Source organism: Canis lupus, chromosome 38, assembly GCF_003254725.2.
Source record: "Canis lupus dingo isolate Sandy chromosome 38, ASM325472v2, whole genome shotgun sequence".
Classification (NCBI taxonomy): domain Eukaryota; kingdom Metazoa; phylum Chordata; class Mammalia; order Carnivora; family Canidae; genus Canis; species Canis lupus.
The window spans coordinates 9,305,001-9,331,345 of NC_064280.1; positions in this window are offsets into that span (position 1 = coordinate 9,305,001).

The following is a 26,345-nucleotide window of genomic DNA, read 5'->3' on the forward strand; positions in this document are numbered from 1 at the left end:
AAAGAGAAAGAAAGGAAAAGGACTTTCAGTTTCTGGGGCAGCAAATTATGGGAGGGTAAATATGTAGGGAAACCATTGGTAGATAACGGTTAGCTAGTAAAGTTTTTTATGCAGATTTGTCTGGTGCCATCTTGGGGCTGATAAGGATCTAGAGTTGTCTCTAATGATTGACTTCTGCTCTTGCTGGTAGAGAGAGGATGGGGAACACCTTTACATGTTTATATCCTGCTTTGAGACAAATAGGAGTGATGCAGAGAGATCTTCTTTTATCTGCTTTTTTGTAATTGGCTTGCCTCAAAATAATCATTATGTCAAAGTGACATATTTGAGGTGGCATATTTTGGAATACCATATTCTGCTTCCCTTCAACACCCAGTGCCTAATATGCAAGAAATGATGAATAAAATCTCATTAATAATCATTAATGTAATTAAATCACACATATATGAATTCAGAAATTAAGGTGTTGTGAAGTCAAGACTAAGCATAATAAGATAGAAAATGAAACATGCCTGTGGTAAACAGTTTTTTTTCTATGGGCAGGAAAGAGTAAAGCAGCCCAATGAGTAGTGACTCAGAATAATTTTTCTTGATTGTGTTTCTCAAGCAAACTGTATTTGCTTCAAAAATGTTCAAAGTAGTAACAAGTATTTGGGCAGAGGAGTAGGAAAAAAACAATAATCATAGAGAAGGAAGAGGTTTTTTGTTTGTTTTGGTTTCAGAAACAGAATATTCTCACATCATAAATATGGGTCTCACATGACTAATATAATTCTTTTCAATAAATAACTATCTAACTAGGCTATCCACAAGCAGCCATTTGGAAGCTACCATTTTTTCATTAAGCGAGAGAGCTTCTACCTTGAAGGAAAAAGAGGTATGAATTGGGTGGGATTAGGCAGAAATAAATTATTTATGGAAATGTAACAAGTATTTGAAGACATTTGACACAAATCTTCCTTGACTTATGATGGGGTTATGTCTCAAAAAGCTGATTGGAAATTTTCAGTATCATTAAGTTGAAAATGCATTTAATACTCACCTACCTTGAACATGTTCAGATACTTCGATAAGCCTACAATTGAGCAAATCATCTAACAGAAAGCCTAGTTTATAATAAAGTGTTGAATATCTCCTGTAATTTATTGAATGGTATACTGAACGTGAAAACCAAAATATTTAGGTGGTTATAGAATGGTTGTCCCCATTATTTACCCTCACGATAGCACGGCTGACTGGGAGTTGCCCAGAATTCAAGTCAGTCATAATGCATATTACCAGCCTTAAAAAAGATCAAAATTCAAAATGGGAAGTATGGATCCTACTGAATATGTGTAGAAACTACACCATCATAAAGTAAAAAAATTGCAAGTCAAACCACTGTAAGTCAGGGACTATTTGTACAAGATAGATACAATAGCATTAGGCAAAACAAGCAAACATTGTTCCCTGAGGGCCAAGACGGGGCTGGTTTGGGTGGGTGAGGCAGTGCAGGGAGCTGTGAGAAACGGAGGAAAAAACAGAAGTCGGAGTAGAAAAAAAGTAGAAGCATTTCAGATCATTAAAACTAGAACAGAACTACTAATGACACAGGAGTTGCTTTAGTCTACAACACAAAATGACTTCTCTTTAAAGTTTTATAAAACAAACCAACTCAACCAAAATAATGACTCTCTAACTAATTAAAAACAAAACTGGTTATCCTCTTTTAGTGTGTTTAAAAATTCTAATTGGAAACTACAAGTCAGCTAACATCTGTTAGATGTTTTGCCAAATGTATCAAGATGAGAAGTTACTTTAACCTTTCTTCTTACACCTTTTAATGTCTTCAAATACGATAATTCACATATTACCTGAATTTCTTTATATAAATGAATTCCCAATTAAATTATTTTTAAAGATCCTATTACTCAATTTCCTGTAATTGCTCCTCTGTTAAGAAAATGAAAAATATTTAATAATTATTTTATATTTTCAAAATGAGAAATAGTTTTAAAACCAATTTGCTTCAAATTTTGCCTTGATATATAAAAAGTACTTTAAAAATCACATAAATAACTTGTGTATTTGCTAAATTATTTAAAGCTTAGTAGAATTTAAATAGTAACAATCTGTTAACATTATTTATTTTGTGTTTAAAATGTATTTCATAATGAATTATCAGCATAGGGCAGTATCTACTTGCTGGTAAGAATCTTACTTCTTTCTGATATTTAATGCTTCACTGATGCATCTTAAATAATATTCTTAAAATGTAAAAAAAAGAATACTTGTTACTTCATCATTATTTTATTTTATTTTTTAAGATTTTGTTTATTTATTCATGATAGACAGAGAGAGAGAGAGGCAGAGACACAGGCAGAGGGAGAAGCAGGCTCCAAGCAGGGAGCCGGACGCAGGACTCGATCCCGGGACTCCAGTATCGCGCCCTGGGCCAAACCGCTGAGCCACCCAGGGATCCCCCCCTCATTATTTTAAATTAATAGAGTGATAGTCTACTGCACACAGCACTCTTTTTTAATTAACTTTTTTTTTGTAGAAATCAAACATAATTGGTTTGAAAGCAATTATACCCATTACTCTTTTGTTATCATATTCAACTTCTTAAGTGGCCCATCCAGGAATAATAAAAGGATGATGCTACAGGAATTGCTAGAGAAAAATGCAGATTATACATTATCATTGTTTATTTAACTAACTCATGTAATAAACTATTACTCTCCATTTCCTCTCCATTCCCACACAGTAAACTGGTGTGGAGATACAAAGGATTCAGAATGTTGTTTCTTGTGCTTCTCAGGCTATACTATGTAGCATCCTTACTCTCCTGCAATTCAGTATTTGCTTGCCTTGGATTGATGGCATTTATTCACAAAGTCCTGTATGCCAGATGTACAAGTTGCTGTACTTTGATATCACCAAACAAATACAGGAGTAAAAAGAAAATGATCTCCTGAAGTCTAAATACTTTGAGAAATTTTCCTTTGGGAAGATTTTATGAATGCATTGCTTTTTTTCTTCTTTTAAGTTTTCCAAAGTATCTCTGCAAATCACAATGACCAAAGGTAGAAATATTTATGTGAAAATCTAGTAGGAGTATGCCTTCATTTTGATTCATAAGTCCTTATGTTTTCACTTGATTGGAAATGAAATAAACAATAATTAATTATTGTATTGTAGGTGTCTTTTATGTGAAAAAAAAAAACAAAAAAACATGAGAACCTCAAAAGTGGACCTATAGTCACAGAAATATCCTTGGCCCTGTATCAAAATGTTGTCAACAAATAGCAACGCAAAGCCATTCTTTACTTAACAGATTGTATGATGACTGCTTTCAAAATACTTTGTCTTTAATCAGTTAACTTACAGGATTGGCCTTATCAGAGGAAAAGCCTTTAATGCATAAAATGATGACTTGTGAAAAAAAAAAAAAGTACAGTATACAAATAGGTTTTTTAAAAGAAAACATATGGGGTACCTGGGCAGCTCAGTGGTTTAAGCATCTGCCTTTGGCTCCTAAGGTGCTGGGATCAAGCCTTGCATTAGGCTCCCTGCTCAAGGGGAGCCTACTTCTTTTCCCTCTGCCACTTCCCTGGTTATGTTCTCTTTGTGTCAAGTAAATAAATAAAATCTTTAAAAAATAAATAGAAAATAAAAGAAAACTTATGTCGTGTCAAATTCTATCAATTCACTTGTTTGGAGGATGTACTTACAATATGGTACTTAGATGTGGCACTGGTATGGAGATAAAATGTCAAGTAAAGAAGTGAAGTATTTTATTGACCACAGAATGTTGAAAATGTTCATTCAATTTTATTTATTTTGAATAAAATAATGAGAAAATGGTTAAGGTTATATTATAAGGTTAAGGGAGATTAATATGTTCCTGAAGAAAAGGCTGGAAAAATAGTAAGTCTGATTTTATGTTTTATCTCTGACATGTAAAGAGCCAAGGTATCATTACTCTGTCCTTGAAACAAGAAATAAGCTGAATGAACTGAAAATCGATGACTTTTCTTGGATCCATTAAGGAATTAAAGTCCCAGGACAAAGCTCTTGAAATATGGAGAGACAGGTGAATCCAGAAAGTCACAACAGATATCTGTTTTATTCAAGTGGAACGGAAGCCACCGAAGCACTAAACCATAAGGAATACTTAAATGGTGATGTTGAAGAATAACTGAAGGCTGAGTGTGGTGGACTTGCTTGAGACTAAGAAAGTTCTGGGGTCCAGGGTCTTAATTGCCTCTCCAGGTATTACTGGACTTTACCTCCAGGAACTCCACCACATTCTGAGAATGAAAGGGCAAGAAATCATGACAGGAGGAGGGAAAAAGTAACAATTGCAAAGTATACCCAGAGCATTCTTCCTAACAGAGACCTACTCTCTAGGGGCAGAGATTTTACCAGAACCTTATGTCAATTGTTAGAAGTCTATTTCTCTGACCTCCAGTCTGCTTCACTCTAGTCTGCTTATATTGTCTGTGAATTGGGAGAAAGCTAAGAAACACTTGTGAAGGTCAGAGTCCAGGGATATAGACCCAGGAAAGAAAGGAGACTTATTGATAAGATTGTAGAATTCTCCCTATTACCTAGATATTTAATATTTAATAAAATATCAGATGATATTAACTAGCATATTATATTATTTTAAAATTTAATTTTTAATACTAATGAAATAATTAATATTTAGAATTAAGTGTCTATATACCTTTGAATCTACCTTGACAACAAGTAAGTAAATAAATAAATGAATAAATGATGGGAAAAAGCCAGATCTCATGTGCAGAAGAATCCCAAATAATTTATGTAGATGCTCTATCTTCAAGGATACACAACATGATTCCCCACTACTGTGCATAATGACTCAATTCCAAAGAGTAGAGTGTGAAAAGAGGTAAAAAGAAGACCGACTTTGCAGTAGAGAAATCTGACAAATGCTTTCTTACTCAGGTCATGGAATCTGTCTCTACCCCTGATGACTCATGCCAACAGTATGTGCCTAGTATATGATGAGATTCTGGACCTTTACCTCTGTGATCTTCTTCCCCAGAACCAATAACCACAATCTCATTATAAGGGAAAAAAAAAAATCAGATAAATTCTAGTCGAGGGACATTCTCTAATGCACCTGAACGGTACCTCTCAAACTATCATAGTCATGAAAAACAAGGATAATATGAGAAATTGTCCTAATCAAGAGAAGCCTGAGGAAACTTGACGACTAAACATAGAATGACTTCCTATAATAGAAAAAGCACCTTAGGTATAAATTAAAGAAATCCAATTAAATATAGATTTTAGGGAAACCTGAGTGGCTCAGTAGGCTAAGTGTCCAACTCTTGATTTCAGCTCAGGTCATGATCTCAGGGCATTGAAATTAAGCCCTGAGCCAGGCTTTGTGCTCAGAGGAGTCTCCTTGAGATTCTCTCTCCTGCTCTCACTCTGCTGCTTCCCCCACTCATGCATGTGCACTCTCTCTTGCTGTAAAATAAATAAATCTTAAAAAAGAACAGATTTTAGCTAATAATGTATCAGTATTATTTTGATAAATGTGACAAATATATCATACTAATATAAGATGTTAAAATAGTGAAACCTGTGGGTAGGATATACAGGAACTCTCTGTACTCTCTTCTAAACTTTTCTGTAAATAGAAAGCTGCTGTAAATATAAAGTTTATCAAAAATATATTAAATATGTTAAGTATAAAAACACTTAAGATTTCTAAATTTTCAATTAGTTATAATCAACATATTAAGCATAGTAACATGAGAAAATAAATTATTGGCAAATATACCAGAGTAGTTAAGGAGCACAAATGTGACTGAGCCACTAAGGCACCCCTATTTTTTTGAATTTTAAGTGGAGTTAATAATAGTAGTAATCTGATACATTTCTTAAGATTAAATGATTAATATAGAAGAAATGCATGAAGCCATCATGGAATACAACAAACCTCATGGGTACTACCTATTATTGTCACTACGGATTAAATTATGAAACTTAAAAAAATAATTTTGACTTATAGAACAGGTGCAAATATAGAACCCATTTTCTTTTCATCAAGCTTCCACTAATGATAATGTCTTACACAACCATGGAAACCTGGAGATGTACATTGATACAACATCATTCATTAACTACTGAACACACTTCAATTTCACTAGTTTCTCACTGCTGTCTTTTTCCAGTCCAGAATTCAATCTGGGACCCACATTGCATATAGTTGTCATGTCATCTTAGTCTCCTCTAATCTGTGACAGTACATCAATTTTTGTCTTTATGATCCTGACACTTTTGAAGAATACTGACCGGATATTTTGTAGACTGCCCCTCAGGGCATCTTAGATGGTATTTGTCTGATGTTTTCTCATGATGAAATTGAATTTGTGCATTTTTGGCAAGAATGAAACAGAAGTAATGTGGAGCTCTTCCCTGTGCATCACATGCAGAGGTACAGATCATCTATTTATCTTATTGGTGATGTTAGCTTTGATCCCTGGATAAATATACTGTCTGCCAAGTTTCCCCTCTAGGAAGTTACTAATTTTCCTTTAATGAACAAGTTTCTTATGAGTAGATACTTTGAGACTATGATGTATCTGTCATTGATTCTTACTTGCAATGCTCATTTATGCTGTTTATATATTTCCATTCTTCCATGTTTATTAAATTCTGCTTTTAAAAAAGCTTTCCCTTCTCCCAATTTATTATGCAGTTACTTATTATTATCAGTGTATCTATATAAATATACAAAGGCTTCCTAAGTAAGTCCTTCTTGTTTGCAACCATTGCCATTGATAGTTGTTGCTGTCAGACATATGAGTTAATTAGAAGAAAATGGAATGGTGCATACACAGGAAACAGGGATGTCTGACATGAAATTAGTACCTAATTGCTTACATGCTAGAACCATGGGATATTTGCAAGTTAGCTGATATGATGTTTATCAACAGTTTTTTTTTTAATTAATAGACATTTTTTAAATTTCTAGAGTTCTATTTCTCTGTGAGGAGGGATAAAAAAGGAATAAACTGTAAACAGCACTTTTGACATAAAAAGCCCACTGAAGGAGGGAAAAGGGGAGGTAGAGGAGTAGGTTGGGATGGGGGTCCCCGGGATAGCTTCAGAAGCTGGTGACCTCTCCTCTGTCTGGATAGGGAAGAAGGGACCCTGTGCTAGTCTCTGAGGACACAATAATGAGTAAAAATTTAGAAATCCAGGGTCAAGCATCTTGTAGTTGATGGAAAGAGACATATATTAAAAAACTAACACTTAAATATGAAATTGCAAAATAGCATATACCTGAATAGCACATAACTACCTTATATACTTCAGAGAAGAGATACATGATGTTTCTAAGACAGAGATGTAACCTAATCAAGAATATGAGAGGCATCTTCCCTCAAGTGGTAAGAATCAAGTGAAATATAAAAAATAATTAATCTTAATTAGATGAGGATGTTAAGGAAGAAAATATCAGGGATCACAACTTACAGAACAAATGTCCTATAAATTTAGTATGATATAAAAGGAAAATACAGGATGCCTGGGTGGCTCAGTCTGCAGAGTGACTGACTCTTGATTTCGGCCCAGGTCATGATCTCAGGTCATGATCAGCCCTGCCTCTGCCTAGCACTCAGTGCAGAATCTGCTTGAGATTCTCTCCTTCTTTCTCCCCCTCATCTCCATTCCCCCAGCTCATGCTCTCTCTCTTTCTCTAAAATAAATGGATAAAATCTTAAAAAAAAAGTACATATGATTGTTAAGATAGATAAATAGGTAGAGATAGAGATAGAGATGGACACATATAATGTTATGGAAACACAAGAAATATAAGTAAATAATTAGAATATTTTAAAGAAACTGTCACTCTTTAGTTAGAAGAAGGCTAGAAACCTATTTCCGGCTAAAAACTTGTCAATTGTAATATTTTTGAACAGTTTGAAGAATACTTATATGGTATTTCCTATTAACAAATAGGATATACCACTCTTACCTATTCTCATAACAGTTAAATTATGACATTAAGAAGAAACAAAAACAAAAAAGAAATATATGTGCATATATCTGTAAGTTGAAGTTGATATTAGTATTATTATTAACAGCTGATATTATCTACTAGTATCCCTTCCCCAACAATAGCTGCCTCTCAGAGAGAGTGAAAAACTAAAGGAACTAATCAATGTGCAGCAAGGTGATCAAAATCCACATTACACTATTAACAGCCTTCATAGATGCAATTTAACAAGAATGAAGATAAACAAAGTGCTAAAATACTAAAACATACATATATTTACAAAGAAACAATATAAATTTAAGGGAGTGATCTTATATTTGGATAGAAAGTCTCTTCAAAGAATCTTGTCATTGTTTCATAATTTATAGGAACTTTTCAATAAAATTCATAAAAGTTATTTTGAGAACATAAAAAAACATCTCAAAATATGTCTGTTATAATATTCAGGAAGAAAAAAATAGCCAAAAGATTTTTACAGTCAAGGAAATAAAGAGAACTCGTTGTTAAAATATTAGCATATTTTAAAATATGTTATAAATCTACTTTATGCAAATAGTTGGATCTTAAAACAATGGACAATTTAGTGAAAACGTATACATGCTACATTAACCTCTAGCCACTGTTATTTATATGAGTTACAGAGATAAAGAATGTCAATTGAAAATGTATCTGATCTCAGGAACAAGATGGAACTCATACGCATCAAGCAATGAAAAGAAATCATAAATAGCTACATTATTTTATCATTTTTTCAAATTTTCATGTCAAAATTTTATAACAAGTGAAATAATGTGAACAAATTGATAAAGACTTTTCCATAGATAGGACAGACAATATTAAAGCTCTAAGAGATTTTGAGAAACTATATACTCTGATTTTTCTATGGCAAAGTTCATGATCAAAAAATCCACAAAAGAAGAACTGCAATGGGCAATGAAATAGAACAAAATGTTGAAATTACTATTGATAAAAACACATTACATTATACATAGAATGACATTCATTGTTCCAATATACAGTATAGCACAAATTAGGTAACATTTTTAACTGCCAAATAAAGAAAAGGTTTTAGAAAATAAGATGTAGCGTTCTTGAGGGTGTAGTAAATGTCCATTTTTATAGTCAAATGTTAGCAGAGTAAACCACTCTAACCTGTCTGAAGTGCAATGTTACAATAATTATCAATGTTTCTTATAGAATGCAGATCACTGGATAAAGGAACTATGTCTTTGAAACAAGAAAATAATTTAAGATTCAAGTAATTAAATAAAAGAATGCTTATCTCAGCACAAATTTTTTAATAGACAAATATTAGAAACCAAAAGAAAAATACCTTTTAAATGTATAAAATAACATAGGTAAAAAAGTATCTAGTAATGGAATAAGGTTAACTTAAATCAATTTTTTATGTATCCACAGAAGTTAAAGATATTAAATAATGTTCTGATGAAATAGATGAAACAGTGTTTCATGAAAAGGATAATACAATTTTGTCATCAATTTTGACATATCATAATCAAACAGGATTCAGTACTATGTTATATAATCTAGGTGTAGAATATATATGTATATTCTACATATACATGTATGTGTATATGTATAAAATATACATGCAAATATATTTTATATTTATATATTTACATATGTCTTTGCTTTTAAGATAGATATAATGGACAATCTTATTAACAATAGATGTTTTAAAGTAGTTAAGGTGTAGCTGATTAATTTTCCCTTTGGGGCTTTTACATAGTTTCTAAATTTAATATGATTAATTTTTCTAATTTTCTTACTAATATTTATCACTTTTATCTATAATCTGAAAAATAAACAGCATCTTTTAATAACTTGATTTAATTTTATTTCTTTGAATTGGATTCACCAAATGTAAGGGGAAAAAGACAGTTAGAAAGACAAAGTTCAAATCTTTATCTCCTTCTTTTTCTCATAATCTTCAAATATTTTGACATGATTCCCAGGTGTTTGTCAAAGCAGTTCTGAACAGAAAAGTACAACATTAGGTCAACTGCTTGAAATAACAAGAGTCATGCTATCTCAATGAACTTCCTGGGTCCTCTGATTTCTTCTCCTGTAGAAGAAAGGGAAGATGTAGTTAGATCAATTTTATATAATATAAAGCCTTGAGATTCCTTAAAAATGTGTATAAATATATCTTGACTTCCAATTTAATCTGTAGAAACACTGTCTAGAACAGAAGACCAGTATTTGGCCAGTGTCTAGAATATATATTTCCACTTAGAGTATAACTTCCAATGGAAAGTATATTTCCACTACAAAGTTAGAACTTTAGCACCCTGTCCAGAATCAGTGTATAAGACAGTGAACTGTTATTTCTCAAACATTATGCTTTAATGATTTTACACATGACACATTCGTCTTCACCATACATTAACTAAAAAATGCCTTCCTCAAAAATTAATATAAGTCACTGTGTTCCCCTTACAGGCAATACAAATTTGTGTTTGTAATGGATAGAGTTCTTAGTTAAGGAAGACGAAATTGAAGTGATGTAAGAGGAGATTTAGTAAATGGCATACATAACTCGGAGAGTCACATGGGGGGCTTAAACATGTCTTTTTTCTATATATTAATTAAAAACACTCAAACAACAGCTAAGAACCAAGCTGAAAATTAACTGCTGTGTCTGTTCAGTGCACACTGATGCACAATCAGAAAGCCTTGCAAATCAGGACCTCAATGTCATAGCTGCTGCCTCTAGAAACAGGCTGTCTCTACTACTTATGTTGGAATAAAATGGAATATATCAAATAGAATCTAATGATCATACCTTGTCGTACTTAAATACAGATATAGAGTGATAATACATAAAAACCATTGGAATAAAATGGTTATGCTGTCAGTACATATACCTACATTTATATATAATTTCTACCACTAATTGTGAACATTGTTTTATTTCTTTCCAAAGAAATTTTCAAGTAAATATGGTGTACATACTAGCACAATGTTTTCTTTTATTTATTTATTTTCTATTTATACCAAAGTAGGATAAATAATACCTCCTAATTAAATATTAAGTATATCATTACCATATTATTATCTGGAGACATTACATTGTACAGCAAATCTCTAGAACTTATTTAGCTAGTATAACTGAAACTGCACTCTAAGATCTCATATTAAGTACTCGTACCATCAAAGAAGAAGAAGAAGAAGAAGAAGAAGAAGAAGAAGAAGAAGAAGAAGAAGAAGAAAGAAAAGAAACAAAATAACTCTGGAAATGTTGGATATGTCCATTACCCTGATTGCGGTGATAATATCCTAGGTGTTTGCATATGTTCAAAATCATCAGATCATATATATTTAATATCCAGTTATTTGAATATCAGTTATACCTCAATCAAGCTGTTAAAAATAAATAAATTAATTTGTTAGTTTACATCTGAGTGGTGGTAAAACTGCAATTTATATTCGTTATTCAAAATGAAAATTCTCTTCTAAAATTATTTATAAACTAATTTTAAACCAAGAAAAAAATATACAGGATACACAATTTCTATATCATATATTTAGAATAATAATATATTTTTAAAATAATCAAATTTTATTGACAAAAACATTGAAGCTTCCTACAGAATTTGGGGATGATTTTTGCTATTACAAAATAAAAAGATAACATGTTATGGTTTTGATATTGTGGAGAAATAAGCTTCCTTGGCTTTCTTAGTGTTCCTTTAAAAAGCCTCAGTCTCCTGAATAATGAAAATGTATACTCTATAAAAGATTGAGAATGTTTGCTTTCATTTCCTCTGGAAATATTTTACTTCCCACATGCCATGAGGACTAACTCTGCAGCCTAGTGGTTGAGCTATTGCTCCCATACAATAAAGATTTTTCCTATCTCTCCAAGTGCAGAAGGTTATACTTCTAGATAGGCAATGAATTTAGGGCATTATTATCCTTTCCAATAAAGCTCTCTCAGAAGAGGATGGGAGAAAATAATCTCTTTCCCCTTTACAAATGTAGGAAATTCATATTTGCCAGCCTTCCTATGGAGTGATCCCACCATGAGTGTAGGACATTTTTCAATCTGGCTCTCACAATATCGGTCTTCCAACTTGCCAAGGTGGGAAATCGTATACCGCACTGCTTACTTTGGCTATTAATTGTGCTATAATGGAGTTCTTTACGCTGATCCAGGTTCATATTTTCTTGATATATGTTGTGTAAGTAAGGTGACATCTCAGACATTTCACAGTTTTTAACAATATATATTAAATATTTTTTGTTTTCAATATTAAATTTAAGTAGAGGCACTTGTTAATAGTGAGACCATATATATAGAACAATCTCTTTGCAATCTTTTCCTCAATGTTCTTAAAAGGTATATTTTTGGAAACTGTAATGTTCTAAACTGTGCTTAAACACATCTTTATGCCATATAAAAGCCCCAAAGATAAATATTTGTAATAGACATGTTGGGGATTTCTTAGCTACATTAGTATTAAAGAAGCAGCATAATTTATAATGGCTTAAACCCCATTTACAAGTTGTAGTCTAGGGTGTATATTACACAATCATTACATAGCCTTTGTCATTAATAGGAAGCAAAACAAATTAGTAATATTATGCTAACATTTTTCAAGTGTTCTGGATTACTTTTTAGAGGGTTCCAACATCAAAACATCTATGATTTATTTTGCAGATAGAGCAGGATGGGAAATCCCTCAAGGGCAAAGAGGAATTCTCTCTCTCTCTCTTTTATTTTTACTACAAATATTAAAGTGAAAATGCTTGATTTGAAAACAGCTGTAATCACGCCATAAATCCATTCCTCTGTAATATAAAAAAGGTTATATGCAGTTCTTCAGCTACAAGTACTAATGAAATAAAGTACAGTACCATAATTCTGATTATTTTAAAAACCCGAAATTGATGGGATTAGTGCAAGTCATACAGCTAATAGAGATTTCTTTGGATTTGTATTTCAAAGTTATAAATCTCATTAAACACTTGAAGTGTACTTATAATAACTTATAATCATAGTTCTATTTTTATTTACATTTTAAAACTGTATATCTAGCTTGTGCATTTCATATTCTGAGTACCATGATAAATGCAAGTTCTAATAGCTTCTAAAGGAATCAATGATCCAGGCACTATTACAAGCTTACTGTGTAAATCTAGCTATAATACATCAACTTGCATATTTTAATTTAATACTCGATAAATTGTGAATCATTATAACTCTTTTAAATACTTTTCCATGTTCTTATGACCATAGAATTGAATTATAAAATTAAGAAAACTATTTAATGTACTTTTAATCATGCTTTATAAAATAAACTTTGAGAATTCAAACTTCTTATGACCAAGTGGAAAGATACGTTAGCAGAGAACATATGAAAATGGGATGATATTTTCTTTCCCTTCAGAGTTAATTAACCTTGCTTGCCATCAATATTTAAAAGTACATATTACTAATTCTGCTTTAGAGTCAACACATCCATAAATAATGGCAAGTTGTATATTAAACTTCCATCATATGTACGTTGTATTTCTTGATAAGTTCAGGATTCTGAAATTAGGATATTTGCAATTTCTAAAAAGAATCACCTATATTTCTTGCCTACTCTTCCTACTCTCTCATTATCTCTTCTACCTTCTTTAAATAGGTTTTTATCCCCTTTAGTTCCCTGACACTTTGGTTACTTAAACTCCATGTTTCCAAATCCAATGACCATTTCAATATTCTCCTCTCAGTAGATCATTCAGGAATACTTGACACAATTGATTTCTTCCTTCTTAAAATACTTTTTCTTTTGATTTCCAGTGGCACTACTCTCTATCTTCATTCCTCATCACTGGTCACACATTTCTACTTTTCTGTAAAGTAGCTCCTTTTCTTCTTCTAACCTCAAAATGTGGGAACGTCGCAAGATTCAGTTCTGAATTGTTTTTGCTTCTAATCTACACAATCTCTGTAGAACTTTCATCCTAAATATTAGTACCTGTATATTCTTAAGTCTCAAATTTCTGCATCCATTTCTGTCTGTGAGTTCTAGTTTTGAATATCCAAATGCTATGATATCTAAGTAGGCAGATGTCCTATATCCAAACCCGTTTTTTGTTTTTGTTTTTATTTATTTATTTATTTTTACAATCTTCTGCTTCTCAGTAATTGGCATTATTATCCCTTTGTTGATAGAATACAATTAGCAGTTGTTTATTTTTTTATTTTATTTTTAAAAATTTTTTTTTAATTTTTATTTATTTATGATAGTCACAGAGAGAGAGAGAGAGAGAGAGAGAGACGCAGAGGGAGAAGCAGGCTCCATGCACCGGGAGCCCGATGTGGGATTCGATCCCGGATCTCCAGGATTGCGCCCTGGGCCAAAGGCAGGCGCCAAACCGCTGCGCCACCCAGGGATCCCAATTAGCAGTTGTTTAATTCTTTTTTCCATTGTCTCTTTTTTACATCTACTCTGTGATAATATCCTGCCAAATCCACATTAACAACATATCCAAATTCCACATTTCTTTTTTTTAAGATTTTATTTTTATTTATTCATGAGAGTCACAGGCAGAGGGAGAAGCAGGCTCCCCTCAAGGAGTCAGATGCAGGACTCCATCCCAGGACCCCAGGATCAAGACTTGAGCCAAAGGTAGACAGACGCTCAAACACTGAACTACCCAGGTATCCCCAAATTTCTGAGTATGTTTTACTACTGCTTCAGTCCAAGCGATCCTTATCCTTTTCCTAGTATGATGACCTCCTAAATAGTTTCTCTCCTTTTCCCCTCCCCAAATAGTTTCTGCATGAAGCAATTGAAGTGTCTTTTAAAACTAAAATTGTATTTGTCAGCTCCATGTAGGAAAACTTTATAATAGCCCATTATGCCATTTAAAATAAAGCCTAAACCTTTTACCATGGAATCCAGAGCTGGCATGATCAGGCTCATGACATCCTCTCTCATGATATACACAGTCACCTTTTCCTGTAACACTATTGTTCAATTACTCTGACCGCCCCCCCTTGCCATTTGCAAAACATGTAACTCCAATTAATTCTTATCCTCAATCTTCACACTGTTCCTTTTACTTGGGCACACTCCTCTGACTTGTTCACAAAAGGATTCATTTACCTTTAAGTCTCTGTCCCATATTCTCTTCTCAGAGATAACTTTCTTGAGTCTCTAATATCTAAAATATCATGCCCACACCAAGTCTCAATCACTATCATATCTCTGCATTTTATATCTATTATCTGAAGGCATCTCAAAATTGTCTTGAGTTTATTGGTGTACTTTTTTATTCCTATCACTAACCCTAATGTTTGTTCCAGAAAAGCATGGGCCATGCATGATTGTCTAGGGCTATCTTACCAATATGTGAACATAGCAGGAGTGCAATACATTTCTGTTAAGTTAGTAGCTATAGTGCTCAAACTTTCAAAACAGTCAGAGACACATAATTTAAAATAACTACCATGATTTTCCATTTCAAAAGAATGCTTCTATAGTAATCAGCAAGATAAAAGTTCCAGCAATAAGTCAATGAATTGCAAATGTACTTCAGAGAGGTGTGTGTGTGTGTGGGGGGGGGGGGGATGAACTGTTTTTCTGAAAGATAAGAATCCTAGTTTTCTGTGGGATATTTATAATTCATGAGCAATGCAATACAAGAAATTCAATTTCTGGAGCACCTCAGTGGCTCAGGTGGTTAAGGTCTGCCTTCAGCTCAGGTCATGATCTCAGGGTCCTAGGATAAATCCCCAAGTTGGACTCCCTGCTTAGCTTGTCCCTCTCCCTCTGCCCCTCCCCCCACACTTGTGCTCTCTCTCTCTCTCAAATAAATAAGTAAAATCTTAAAAAAAAAAAAAACACTTCAATTTCTTTTTTTAAAAAAGATTTTCTTTATTTATTCATGATAGACACACGCAGAGAGAGGCAGAGACACAAGCAGAGGGAGAAGCAAGCTCCATGCAGGGAGCCAGATGTGGTACTTCATCCCCAAACTCCAGGATCACGCCCTGGGCTAAAGGCTGGCGCTAAACTGCTGAGCCACCCAGGCATCCCAACATTTCAATTTCTTAAAATAAAGGATTCAACAAAAAAATTGGAATAGATTTATATACAACTTGCCAAGTTGTTGATTTTTTCCTACTGTACTTTCCTTCTCAGCAATATTCCAGCTCATTGTGTGTTGTTCTTTCTGCTTTTATCTTTTTATTTACTAATCCTGAAATTCAACTGCAAATTCTATTCAATTAGCATATACTCTGGTCCAACATACTGGCATATACTAAGGTATATATACTATCCAACACAAATTCCATAAACTTTTCACTGTGTAGAAGTGATTTCTCCTTTCACTGATCATTTATAGCTTTTGCTTGTACCTTGTTGGAAGCACTTATAATATTGTTACCATTTTTCTAAATATATTGCAAAATAATTAATATGTTATTTATCTGGTGTCATAATTCTACTTTAATGGAATATATTTGACAATTAACATTGTGTAAATTTGAAGTGAAATAAAAAAGGAAAGAAAAACTGGTTCACTGGTGAAGACAATAGCACTTTGGTCTAGAAAACAAAAAGGAATATTTTTATAGAAAAAATTTAAAGGGTTCTATTTCTCTATGACTGAAAATAGAATTAATTAAATTAATTCAGGTGAAATTTATAGATTGGAAGTAGATAAAAATAAAAGTCAGAAGTGAATTTATCACTGAAGACTTTGATAAAACGCATTGGTGTTTTGAATGTCCTCCAACATTACTGAAGCACTTCATACAAGATGTTTGGAAACTTTTTCTGTGGAAGACCAAATAGTGAATATTTTAGACTTTAGGCCATGGGGTCTCTGTTGCAACTGCTCAACTCCCTGTTCTAGCAACAAAGTAGCTGCAGACAATATGTAAATGAATGGCCGTGGCTGTGTTCCAATTAAACTTTATGTACCAAAACAGGCAGCAGATCAGACTTGGCCTATAAATGGTGCTTTGCCTATCACTGCTTCAGACAATAACGATAGCAATTATAAATTTTTCCAATGTTTTTAATTTGTTTGCTGAAAATATTACACAATTAAGAGATGCTTAATAACCCTGAACCGAGTTTAAACTATTGACATTCAGCAGAAAAAGTAAAATTTTTGTCCCAATGAAGAGTAAGTTATGGTAGATAGTAAAGTAAGATGAGTGTATTAACTGAGGCAATATCTACCCCTAGTGATAATGGTTTGAATAGTTACATTGAGAAAAACAAATAGCAACATGTGGATAATCTATATGCAGAGGATTATACTCCCATTGCCATGAATGTGTTCTATCTGAAGTAAGCATTTTGCATAAATTGTAGGCAGTTGAAAACTTTTGTATATACTGATTAATATTAGTCACATATCGTGCAAAAGCATAAATTAGGCTATTCCTTTCTCCTGGCCTTTGTACTACTATTTTCTTTCCCTGGATTTTCTTTCATTCCTTTCCATGAATGTTACGCCATGGTAACATTAACAATAAAATAAGACATAGCAGTCCTATAGAATAAGAATAACATTAACATCAAAGTCATATCCCAGTTCCTTCCTGTTTTTCATCTATCTCTCAGTTCTGAGAAAGGACTTCCATGACATATTAATGCTACTTGCTACTCTATCCCCTCTTGCTCTCTATTCCATTATTTTGTGTAATTTCCATCAGAGCACTTTCTCCTGTGTAAAACTATCTTATTTATTTATTTAATCATTTGTTGTTTATTGCTCCCCAGCTAAAATGTAAGATCCTTGAGGAAGGATACTGTTTGTCTCATTTACAGTGGTGGTTTTAATGACTGGCATGTGATTGGCATGAAAATTCTAAGCTCTCTAAAACAGTAACCTTCTGTTTTCCTATCTCCCCCAACACATAGGTAGTTATTTGCTGTGGAAGGCCTAAACAATTTTTGCTTCCAACTGGTTAGAAATGACATGTATTTTTTTTTTTTAATTTTTTATTTATTTATGATAGTCACAGAGAGAGAGAGAGAGAGAGAGGCAGAGACACAGGCAGAGGGAGAAGCAGGCTCCATGCACTGGGAGCCCGATGTGGGATTCGATCCCGGGTCTCCAGGATCGCGCCCTGGGCCAAAGGCAGGCGCCAAACCGCTGCGCCACCCAGGGATCCTTTTTTTTTTTTTTTTTAATTTTTATTTATTAATGACATGTATTTTTATAAAATGTTTCCAATGATGGATTTTAAGTGAACAAAAGAATATCCTTCATCTTCATAGATTAGAAGTCCTTGAGGCTAATGTATAATTTTAGACCTCAGAAATTTAGGCAACTTCACTATCCAAGCTTTGGGCTGTTTCCTAAATTCATGTTAGTGTTCCAGCTTCTCATGATCTATTTGGAAGAGCAAATAGAAAAGCAAATTGATTTTTACCTCGAGAGCCAATTCTCATGGACTGATACTGGCTGCTTCGAGCACTAAGGTGAGGAATATTCTGAAAATACAACTGAGTTCAGCTGGAGAGAGACAGTACCTCGGATGATTAGTGATGTCGTTTGGGGGAGAGAGAGATTGGGTACATCATATGCCTATTGCGTATTTCATATCATTTAGAAGGAAGCATGATACATTATTCTAAAAGATTTTTCAAAAAGCAAGGATATTACTGTTATTTAAATAACACTAATGCTTTCTCTTTTACATGCAAATGGATTTTACTTTGTTCTTTCCATCTTTCTCTTCACTCTTAGAATACAGATGTCTAATATATTTCAGTCTTACATTACTTATTAATATGAGCATCTCTTGCTTGGTCAAATTCTTAGACTCAAACAGCCATTAAATAGGTTAAAAACTTAATGAACTCTGTATTTCGATTCTATTTTGTGTTAAATTTTAAATAGCTATATAATAGTTACAGTAAAAACAAATGTTAGCTGATAAAATATTAACAACATGGTTGAAAATATGAAGATGTAATTGAATGACAATGAATGACATTAATACCAGATAATGTCTGGGCATTTTTACTACCATTACATTATTTATTATGGATGGTAATGTTAATATGGCCATCTGTTCAATATCCAAAGTACTGCATGTCATTAAGTCACTAATTTAATATCAGATGCAGAAAAAAAGTAAATGTATACATCTTATGTTCCAACTATTTCCTTATGTTAGAAAATATGAAATAAAAATTAATCTTTGGAGGTGTAAATTATATGTGATCATTGTGAGAGTTACCTTCAATTGTAAAAATTCTGACTCCATTTATACTGCTTTATTTCCGTGCTCCTGGGTGTGAAATCTATGATATGGAATTTGGAGTCTATTAAGTCCAAAACAGAAAGATGGGGATCCCTGGGTGGCACAGCGGTTTGGCGCCTGCCTTTGGCCCAGGGCACGATCCTGGAGACCCGGGATCGAATCCCACGTTGGGCTCCCGGTGCATGGAGCCTGCTTCTCCCTCTGCTTGTGTCTCTGCCTCTCTCTCTCTCTGTGTGACTATCATAAATACATAAAAAAAAAAAAAATGCTTTATGGTTGCTTCAAATCCAAAAGCATTAAAAAACAAACAAACAAACAAACAAACAAACAAAAAAACAGAAAGATGTTGTGAGACAACAAAGCAAAGACCTGTCTGGAAGATTTTAAAAATACAAATCTAGAATCATGGTACAGTGAAAGATCACTATCACTCAAATCCATTGGCTATGAGGTTTTTCATTTTTTTTATTTTTATTTTTTCATAATCTCTACATTCAATATGGGGCTTGAACTACCACTCTGAGATCAAGAGTCACATACTCTTCCAACTGAGTCAGCCAAGTATCCTCAGCTATGAGTTTTGAACCAGAGTTTTGAATCTCTTCTAGATTAGAGAGACCCCATTGGCTAATCTAATTAGTGTTTGGTTGAATTCTATCAATGAGCATCACCATTATATTATTATCCATTATAAAGGTTGTAGATTTTTACCTTCAAGAATAATTTTTTTAAACTGACCACAGAGAAAAAAAAATAAACTGACCACAGAAAAAAATCAAGTCATCAAAAATAACATCATTATCAATTCATGAAGAATGAACATTTTAGGGCAGCCCAAGTGGCTCAGCAGTTGAGCATCACCTTCAGCCCAGGTATGATCCTGGAGACCCAGGATGGAGTCCCATGTCAGGCTCCCTGCATGGAGTCTGCTTCTCCCTCTACCTCTCTCTTTCTCTCTCTCCTCTCTGTATATTATCATGAATAAATAAATAAAATATTTAAAAAAAAAGAATGAACATTTTAGGGACACCTGGGTGGTGCAGTCGATTAAGTGTTTGACTCTTGGTTTCTGCTCAGGTCACAGTCTTATGCATAGTGAGATTGAGCCCCACCTCGGCTATGCACTCAGCATAGAGTCTGCTTGAGATTCTCTTCCTCTGTCGTCCCCCCAACTCACATGCTCTCTCTCTCTCTCTCTCTCTAACATAAATCTTTAAAGAAAAAAAAAAAAGAATGAACATTTAAAAAAAAATTAAGATGAACACAAGACCGTCATTTCCCAGAAAATATAGTTGGCAAATAGTGATGTGCTACCATACACAGTTATGCACACACACACACACACACACACATATTTGTTACATTTTGCCTTCATTGGTGAAAAAATTGTTGCAAAAGTATAACTATCTGAATGTGAGTCTGTAAACCATTGAGGTACTCTGATACAGTCTTTATTGTATTTACATGGTTAAAAGTGTCAAAAATGTCTTTCACATGTCAGGCTGAAAATAATTCCTTATAACTATAAATTATAACTCTAAGTTCTACCTTTTGGGATCAGACAACAAAAGTTTAATACATCTTCTACCTAAAGTTTTATCAAATATTTGAGGGATATATCATGTTTCTTATATTTTATTTCCTGGGTTATAATCACCAATTCTCTCAAGACTTTCTGGCTCTTAATTACCATGGTCATACTCCATGAATATAGGCTAATTTTTTCCCAATGTCTCTCCTAAGACGTGATGCTTAAATTGGCATAAATTGAATGGCAAGGAAAAATATCTACAATCCAAGTATATGTACTCCAAAAAATTCACTGTGTCTATTCTGATAAAAATCAAAAGTAAGGAAAATATTTATGGAGCATAGCCAGAAGGGTATGAAGTCCATATACTCATTAAGCAACCTAAAATCTATTTTGGGGTTAAATCAGACAATTAGGAAATTCCCACAGGATTACTTAACTTCCTTATGCTTTGGCCATAGCAAGATCAGATTAAACTGAAGAACATTAAAAGAAACAGTCCTTGGAAATTTGCAATTTTTCCCTCACTTCTTACATGTTTCTGAATATGTTTATCATTTTATCATCCAAGGTTATTTAAAATAATGTATTCCTCTTCAAACTGACTACAAAACATCTTGAAGCTATATTTTCGGTTCATCTCTTGAAAGAAACTAGTATGTCATTTCATGTGTTTTGGGTGCAAGACTCATATCTGTTTTAATCTCACTTTATGCCCTTGGCTTCCTCATTTATTTAAAATATTTATTTAGAGCAGTTTCATTTTTTTGAAGAACAGATTGAATAGTGAATTAGAAAACAAAAGCAACCCAAAATTGCTTACAGAACAAGACACTATGCTAGGTAAAGTTACCTCCTTTATTCTTATAACATGATAAGACATGGTAATTAGGTGAGTTTGTGTACATAAAGGCTAAAAGTAATATCCATCTACATTATATAAAACAACCAAGTTTTCCCAGAGATAAACATTTTAAGAATTTGTTAAATAGATACATATTGAGGGCTGATGGCAAAAAGCTATTTATAACATGACACTTTCCCAAGCTTTACAGTCTAGTAGGAAGACATCAGTGAGTAATCCATAAAGAGCCATAGTGACATTCCTAGGGTGAAGTGTGAGACTGGATCTGAGTTATTTAGAAAGATTGAGGTGAGGTTTGTAAAGCTGCCTAGAGAAAGTGATTGTCAACTGTTTTGAGGAATAAGTAGGAATTGGTTAGGTAATGAAAGAGGGAAAACACATTCCAAGGAATGGGAACATGATTTCTCCCCAGGGGTTGCAGTAAAAAAGCAGAATGTGATTCCTGGCAGGAGAGTAGAAAGAGAAAAGCCATCCCAAGATATTGATCCCTATGCATTGGAGGACAAGAGATAGCATTTGCTTTCCTCTTCTTCACCTTCTCAGTAACTGCCTATTTCAGTTATCCATTGCTGCTTAAATTCTCACTCCCAGCACTTACTGATCACAGCAATGATCCATTATTTCTCATGACTCTTTAGGTTAGCTACTTAGTTCTGAGCTCATCTCTTCTGGCTTTCTCATTCAGCTATAGTCATCTGACATGGCAACTGGGTTTGGAGAATCCAAGGAGTCTCCTTCACTTTCCATCCCCTTCACCAGACTGACAGCTTGGACACTTTGGTTTTCCTCCATGATCTCATTTACCAATAGGCTGGTCTGACTTTTTCATGGTCAGTCAGTCTCACGGTTCTAAAAGGTAATAAGGTGGAACCTGCAAGATTTCTTGAGGCCAAGCCCCAGAATGTGCATGATGCCAAAGCAAGTCCAGATTCAAGGTGAGAGAAGATGGGTTCCACTTTTCATTAATGAGCAGCCAAATCTCATTTCCAGTGAGCATGATACAAATTATTATAGCCATCTTTGACAACATTCTATCACACTGCCACTGATGAATCTGCAAAGTGACTGATAGAACAAGAGCGAGGAGGACCATGGTAGCAAGTTGTCACCTCAAAGTGAAAAGGTTTTAGAAGGAATAAATAAAAAGGAAGCTGAAAGGAAAAATAAAACATATCCAAAACATGGCATTGTGCATTATGATCATTTACATAGAGAATACCCATTCTTATTGGAGACGTACAGATCACAGTTATAGAGGAGGTAAACTACTGCCTAATCAAAAGTTATAAAAACAGAAAATGTAATGCTTAATAATTGTTGCAATTTAAAATACAAAAGAATGTTATTTTATTTTATTTTTAAGATTTTATTTATTTATTCATGAGAGACAGAGAGAGAGAGAGAGGCAGAGACATAGGTAGAGGGAGAAGGAGGTTCCACGCAGGAAGCCCGAGGCAGAACTCCATCCTGGGACTCCAGTATCATACCCTGAACCAAAGGCAGAGGCTCAACCACTGAGCCATCCAGGCGTCCCGGATTTTTTTCTTTTATCTAATTTAAATTCTTTTTTTTTTCTAATTTAAATTATATAACTTCTCTAAAAAGTAAATCTTGTTATTGCCATTTTAAAGATGAGAAACCTAAAAATAGGTAATTTGCGAAAACCTGGTTTTTCTTATTCTAAATAAACTAAAGTAGAAAAGGAAATGTGGTCCTAGTCTGAGAACTGAGAAGATGGAGCAGTAGAGATCCTTTCCAAGGCTATTTTTCCTTTAGTTGACTTTGAGTCAGCAAACAAGCAGCAGAGGAAATACTCATACATCCACACAAAGATAGCAGGGAAAGGGTACAGTGCCTCACACAAGATGCCTGAAATCCCATAGTCAGTGTGAAATCTGGGGACCTTCTGAGTTGGAGCAATAAAGCAACTTCCCACTTACTGCTTTATATAACACTGGCTAGAAAATATGTCATAATCAGTTCTCAAGAATCTACTTCTATAAAAGACTGTTTTTACTTTGCATGTTATATTCTTCAGGATTCTGTTACCAGATACCCAGGTCTGAAATTTTTACTTTTTTTATAACACTAAAATGTTCCTGAAAGGAAATTCCTCTGATTTCTAAATCCTCAGAAAACTTTGACCTTATTTTCTATAAGGAATATATTGTATCCAAAATAGTGATAATATATCTAATTATATAGCATTTCTGTGTCACACTAATAAATTCTATGACAAATATGTTCCTCTGTAAAGATCTCTGTTAATCTAGCTAATGGATTTACAGATTTTTTTTTCCCTTTAGTATTATGCTTTAAAATCATTTAGGGGAAATATTGTGTAGTAAGATATTTTAAACACAGGTTAAAAAAAAAAAAACAGCAACTATATCCTCAAATACTTCCAAAGTTTTCTTCTTGAATTTGAAAATATTTATACGACATCATAGAGTAAGATGAGTATTACTTTTCCAGGTCACTTATATGTAAAAATATTATAAAAAGCAAACACTGACTTTTCCTGGGTTTAAACACTAAAATTAAAAGCTTCCTTATTTTTATTCTTTGCTTTTTGGATGATCTCCAGGGAAGCTCCGCTTCACTACAGATTGAGTGGGTTAACCTGTTGCCCTCAATACTATTTGTCTCTGTGGAACTCCGCTCATTCATCCTCAAAGGCACCTTTCCTTTCAAAGCCACACAAGTAGTGAAGTTTTCATAAAGAAAGAGAATTAATCATGTATTTGTCATATTGTACACAAAATAAGTCATTTGATGGAATGGAGCAAACTATTAGGTGTAGATTAGCTCACTCCAATAGAAGTATTACAATATGATGTTAGTCCTGTGATTCTTAGGAGACAGTAGGATTGATGGCAGGGTAAAATATTTTAATTTTTAATTTGCACAAATACAACACTCAACTTCAAAAATGCACTGCAAAGTAACTCTAGTAAGATAGCAATATAATACTCAAATATTGATTATATTTCTCCCGGAAATTTTAATGTATTTTTCTCGGGTTCAATCTTGAGTAATTTAAGGTCATGGGTGCTAAACCTTGGGTGCATTACAATTTATTTTAGTGAATTAAGCCTAATGTAACTTTAACTTAAATTCTCAGTAGTTTAAGTAATTTATTATTTTATATCAATTGTTTTTCTCTTATATGAAAAGAAACTTTTTTGTGTTTTGCCATTTTGCTACAGTTTGAACTACAAACTATATTGAAATTTATGTAAGCAAATTTACTCTTTTAAAACTTGCCCCATGAGATGGCAGAGAAATAATTTGAAAGAGAATCCAATGAACTCTACTTTTCTTTAAGCAGCCTAAGGAGATATGGAAGCATGGATTTTAGCCAAGAAAAGAAAGAGTAATGGGAAAATAAATTAATTTTAGAAGCTATAAAGGAATAAGTACCAGTAATTGGTAGATATAATATTAGAGTAATTTAGAAATACACATTTTAAACATTATTTTTAAACGAGAACTCCTTCAAAGCTTTCTGCAACTATGCTTAGTTTCCTAAAGACACAATTATCATACAATCATTTTCAAATAACTCTGTTCTCCTTGAGTTCCAAGAGAAGTTTATATGGAAAATAACGAGTCAAATTCTTCAGCGTTAATGTATTGGAGCAAGTTCTATATGGAATTATAATTCCCAAAACTTTTTTGTCTTTTTATCTTGACACAACTATAAGCTTTTACTTTTGCAATCACAAAAAAGCTTTTTTGTTCTCCAACCCTTTAAGAGTAAGTTGCTTAGATGATGATCCCTCACAACTGAACACTTAAACATATATCAAGTTACAGAGACATTCTCCTGTAGAGTCACAATGTAGCCATTAAATAAGATCATTAACATTGGTGTATTACCACCATCTAATCCAAAGATTCCATCTGAATTTTGGCAATTTTCTCAATAATGTCCTTTTTAGTAAATGGGATCAGGCCACTATTACTTTTTTCACTTACCTTTAGTACTCTAGAGCAATTATTTGACTTCCATGACCTTGACATTTTGAAGATTATAGACCAATTGTTTTTTTTTTTTTAATTTTATTTTTTTTATTTATTTATGATAGTCACAGAGAGAGAGAGAGAGGCAGAGACACAGGCAGAGGGAGAAGCAGGCTCCATGCATCGGGAGCCCGGTGTGGGATTCGATCCCGGGTCTCCAGGATTGTGCCCTGGGCCAAAGGTAGGCGCCAAACCGCTGCGCCACCCAGGGATCCCGACCAATTGTTTTATAGGATTTTTCTCAGTTAACATTTATTTGAAAAGTCTTCATTTTAAAATTTAGATTATATAGTTATGTTAGGACTATCATAGAAGTAATGCTCTGTACTTCCCATTACATTCCATCAGGTGGTACACTATTTAAATTTGTCCCATTGCCTATGATTTTAAGCTTGATATCTTGATTAAAGTGTTCCCTTGCCAGGTTTCCCCATGGCACAGTAATCTTTCTGTCTTTATAAGGATCTTTCAAGGATAGTAATTGAGATTATTTCATTCCTTATCAAACTTTCACTCAGTTTAATATCTATTTCTGCTTCATGAATGAATTAATCATTATTGTGATGGCCGCCAAATGATGCTTTAGCTATTCCATCATCCCCTCTCATGGTCTTCCATTGGCATGCCATTCAAGGAAATATTTTCCCAT